Genomic DNA, 5,470 nt, shown 5'->3' on the forward strand with positions numbered 1-5,470 from the left:
ATCAACATCATGCCCAGCAACTATTAAACCAATACAGTGAATGCTTATAACAAATTCGCCTTAATATGCTCTGTCATTATCTCAACCCTTCGAGCCCCACGTTGGGTGCCAAAATAGGACTGTCGTGGTTTAACCCAGCTGGCAACTAAGCACCACCCAGCCGCTCACTCACTCCCCCCCTTCCCTCTGTGGGATGGGGGAGAGAATTGGGAAAAGAAAAAAAAAGTAAGACCTGTGGGTTGAGATAGAGACAGTTTAATAAGAGAGAAGAATAACAATAGTGATGATAATAATAATGGTAAGAGAATAGACAGAATACATAAAACAAGTGATGCACGATGCAATTGCTCACCACCCGCTGACTGATGCCCAGCCTGTCCCGAGCAGTGATCACACACCCCCGAGCCGCGATCACTCTGCCCAAGCTGCGATCACTCTGCCCATGACCAACTAACTAACCCCCCCCCAAGCATGACGTTCTATGGTATGGGACAGCTCTTTGGTCAGTTTGGGTTAGCTGTCCTAGCTGTGCTCCCTCCCAGCTTGTTATGCACCTGGCCGAGCAGGAGAAGCTCAAAAAGTCCTTGAGTAGTCTCAGCACTACTTGGCAACAACTAAAAACATCAGTGTGTTATCAACATTCTTCTGGTACTAAATCCAAAACACAGCACTATGCTAGCTACTATGATTAAAATCAACTCTATCCCAGCCGAAACCAGGACAGGAAGGTATATAGTACCTTATATATTCTTGTTGATTTAGTCTCCTGTTTCTGCTTTCTCTCAAGCTCATAAACATATGCTTCCCTTTTTTTTTTTTTTTTTTGTTTTGTTTGTTTTGCACGATAGGCAATTTATGAGCATGCTGGTTTTTTTCTGCCTGGACAGATATACCCAGACAGCTCCAACAAATTCAAGCCTTAAGCACAGAAACACTTTGTTCTAAGTCCCTTTGCTGCTGATTAATTTGGAATAGGACTGAGAACTTTGTTGGTGGTTTTTATTGTCTCCAGCTATTTGCCCCATAAAATAATTTAACTGAATTAAATGTTGATCTTGTTCCCAAAACCAGCTTTTGCCCCAAACCAACTTTTACTCCATGATAGGTAGATTTTGTCATGTCAAGTTTTGAACAAAGCCTGATACTGAACTGCATGTATTTTTCTTATGCTTTTTATATGAAATGTGGCTGACTATTTATAAATTTATATGTATGAATCACTTGAGCTGCATGTATGAGAGAGCAAACTGAAGTTTGCATCCCTTCCTGCCAGTTAGAGCACTTAACATTGCAATGGCTTAATAGTTTCATTGTAATGGTGCAGTCCTGTCCAGTTTGACCCTGCGAGAGTCATTAATTCCATGTTTACTCTCTGGAAAAGAAATGGCTTGACTTAGTCATATCAGCCTTTCTAAAGTTTGGTGGGAATATCACTATTTTTCTCAGTATCACTGTTAAAAGTAGCATCTTTATGAACATGTGCGTTACAGCAAAGAGTCAAAATAAAAAGGGAGAATAATGTTTGAAAATGAGAATTTATGAAGAAGTATGTCCCTGGACCAAGACATTTCCAATGAAAATGCTCAAGATTTTTTGGGTTGTTTGTTTTTTGGTTTTGTTTTGTTGCGTTTTTCCCTGGGGAGTAAATACTATCTGCCCAAGCAACCTGATTGCTTGCCTGAGTTGGCTGGCACAGAAACACTATCGCAGAGATGCTATGAAATTTAGGCAGTTAGAAGCATTTTTTTTTTTTCTTCTGAACATCACTGCCACAGCAGTGCTGAAATAGAAATGCCTGCTTCCTCACTGGGGGATGAGGAGAAGAATCAAATATTTACCAGCTGAACTGCCACAATGACTGTTGCTATTGCCTGGCATGGTATCTTCTGCTACACCTAGACTCCTCATTTTATCTCCCCTTGAAAGGGAAGGGACAGAGACAAGTCCTTCCTTATGGCTTCTGTTCTGTTCCCCTTTGCTTCACCTGTCTCCTTTGTTCCTTCCGAGTATCTAGGTAAATTGGGGGGGAAGTTACTTGGGGGAGGGGGAGGGGTTAAGGCAAATTTTTACCCTCATTGATCATGTTGTCTTGCCCAACCTGAGACCCACACAAGCACTGAGGAAAGGATGGCGCTCTTGGCTGTGGTGATAATTCTCTAAGGTGTGTAAGCAGATGGCCGTCTTTGCATTGGGGAATAACACCCTGACAGCAGTGGACAAGGAAGTCTCAGTGTATAGTATCACCATCCCCTTTGAGTCCCTATGGTTATAAATAGTCTTCATCCCTCTTCTGCCTTTCCTCTTCTCCCTCCACTGTGCTGCCCTTCTCCTTCCCTTTTCTAGCCGCACTAGGCCAGTTTCCACCCCCAGCCCTCTCCCACTGGGCTGCAGATACCTTGCCTTCTACCACATGCTCTCCTTTTGCCAGCAAAATATCATCCAAATGCCAGTGGCAGTACACAATGTGATGGAGAGGAATAGGAATGTTCTTTGTCGCCCTTCTTTGTCAAGGAGAGATCCCTCTACCCAGTGACCTGTTCTTCAAGAGCAGCTGGGTGCTATGCCTGCTGGCTCTGAGAGTACCTCAGGAGGGACAGCCCTTTGGTGCAACAAAAAGGAGCTCCAGTGCCCCAGTCAGTGAATAGCACTGACTGCGTCTTTGCTGTTGACTGACTTCAGCTGAGTGTCACCCTTCCCTTGTAACACTGTCCAAAGAGACCCTCTGAGAAAGTAACGTGTGGGCCTGTGGCTATGGCCCAGAGATGGCCCAGGAGGTAGAGCTAGCTACAGAGGCACAGAGAGCTGTGGAGAGCAACTTCTCTGCTGTTCCTTCAGTTGTGGAGGTCTTTGCTGGGGAGTCCTCAGAGGTGGTCCCCTCACTGTTGTGCCATCAGGATCTCCACTCACCACTGAGGCATTGACCCACCAGCTACCAGGCATTTCTCTTCTCTGACAGGGAGCCACTTGGCCTCTTATGTAGGCTGGGGCTCTGTAAAAGACACATGGGGAAGACAGCTCTTTCCAGTGGGCCTCTATCTTTGCATTGTCCCATCTTTGCCTAGAGCATTGAGGTCATGGCAGTACCTGGATGAGATGCCAGCATGGGGCCCCACCATCCCTATGCCTAATCCTCCAACCCCTGTGCTGTTTTAGCAACATAAGTACCAAGGTTTCCATGCCCCTAGCCCACAGTCAAACGGCCTCAGTGGGGGAGCACAGCCTACTTCCACCTCCTGAACACATCTCTGGCAGATTGGCAATCCTGTTTCCTCCAGACCTACATGCTTGCATGCTGCAGGTTACCCAGGCCATGCTGGTCACCTGCTATGCCACCAGGCCCACATGGATGGATCAATCATTAATTGGGTTGTGAGAGTTTTGTAGACTTCATAGGTTTCTGCATGACCTGTGCAGGTTAAAGTGTGCATACTTGGGGCAGACACAGTCTGCAACTATCAGCCTCATACGTTTTACCAGTGATGATGTCTGCAGGGCCTCATCTCTACTCCCTGTTGAAAGTGTTTGGATACATAGGAAGAGCAATGACTGGTAAGAGTACATCACTCTACAAAGATGAAGAAATCATTAATGGGTAGGGAAAATGATGCAGGCATCTGTGCTGACATATTATGGCCATTGAACAAACTAACCCTGCCATCCTTCTACTAAATCATGTCCCTAAGCACCTCATCTATCCATCTTTTAAATACCTCCAAGGATACTGACTCAATCACTTCCCTGGGCAGCCTGTTCCAATGCTTAACAACCCATTTGTTGAAAAAAAATTTCCTAATGTCCAACCTAAACCTGCCTTGGCGCAACTTGAGGACGTTTCCCCTCTGCTCGGGTCTGGTTTGTCCCTGCTATGCATGTATCTGTTTGGTTTTTAAATCAAACACATATGAAAAAGGACCCATGGAACTGCTTCTACACAGGCTGCGCTTTTTTCTCACAGCTCCCTGCAGCATAATCAGAGGGCTTCAGATGTCTTGACTGGCCTGGAGCAATCTAGCTCTAAGAAACTAAATTTCACCCTGGGACAGCCTCTTCCAAATGTGTCCCTACCTTGGACTCAGCCTCTGCTTCCCACATCATCCTGGGTCTTCAAAGCTGTTTGCCATGCTGAGGATTAGAGGTGGAGGAGATGAACAGGTCTACTTATTTACAGCAAGCGTCTTGCAACTGGAATAGAACAACAAACAGGGCTGACAGGGACACCAGTAGAGTATCTTTATCTGAGAAACATATTCAGGTGCCAATACAGAATCATCTGCATCAGTATCTGTAACAACTCACACCATCCGTGCCACCCTACTAAGTGGCTCCTTAGTAGCAACCTTACTTCTAGAGATCTGGTACATCCAGCACTTCTGCCTAGGTACTGATGTTCAATATTAGATCCTGCAGTGAAATACAGAATGATGTATAACTCTCAGGCCTTGTTTTGGCTGAATCACATGCCTTTTTAATATGGACAAAACAAGACAGAGGCATCAGAATTCCACTGATCATAGGTTGTGTTCCCCTAGAGAAAGGATTGATGCTTTTAAGGGATTTGGGGGGCAGAAACCCCTAGGAGCACCAGAAGCCAAAGGAACGAAAGAGGTACAGGAGATCGTGCCTGTGGTACAGCTAGTGCATGTAGAGCACAGGATAGTTCTAGATAACACAGAATAACTTCTTGCACAGTTAATTCACTTTTTTTTTTCCTCCTGAACAACTCTGAACTAGTACAGGCATGTAGACCAGACAGGAAAATTGTATTATTTAGCTATTACAATTCTGAGTTGGTGCTGGGAGTCCTTTAGTATCTCATGATACCACAGCCTAAAGGCCAGGTGAAATTACCTTTATCCACATCCTGATAGTGCAGCAGCAACCTCTAAAACAGGACTGTTCAAAGATCAGTAAGAATAGTTAATTCTGATTTTATGTTGGCATGACTAAGCATGCTAATTCTTCTATTATAGGTTGTTAGTAATTCTTTTTTCTTCTATATAAATTGCTCATACCCTGCTGTGCAAAACAGAGTCTTTATAAATTATACCAGCATGGACAGTTATGATCCACTTATTAAGAATGTCATTTTATGTCATCCTACATATCACCTCTGTTTTCAATAGCAACTCGTTCTAGATGGCAAAAATCAACACAATGTTTAAAACAAAGATGTTAAGATTATTAATTTTTATTATTATTATATTCCCTGTAAATTTCCAGATAAATGTAATTAAATATATGATTCCACAAGCACATGAAAGGAAGGAATGTTTTAAAAATTGATTCATAAAGGAAGATTTAATTAGAATTACAAAGGACAATGAAAGCAATGAACTTTGTCAGTTGGAATATGTCTCTTTCATAAGTAGATCTTTGAAGAAGGTGCTCATTAGCATATTTCTATATTTTGCCCAGGAGCACTTCGGCCAGACTTATTCAAGTTTCATTAATATTTTAAAATTTGTGGCAA

The sequence above is a fragment of the Egretta garzetta genome, unplaced genomic scaffold, assembly GCF_000687185.1.
Source record: "Egretta garzetta isolate BGI_Z169 unplaced genomic scaffold, ASM68718v1 scaffold251, whole genome shotgun sequence".
Lineage (NCBI taxonomy): Eukaryota > Metazoa > Chordata > Aves > Pelecaniformes > Ardeidae > Egretta > Egretta garzetta.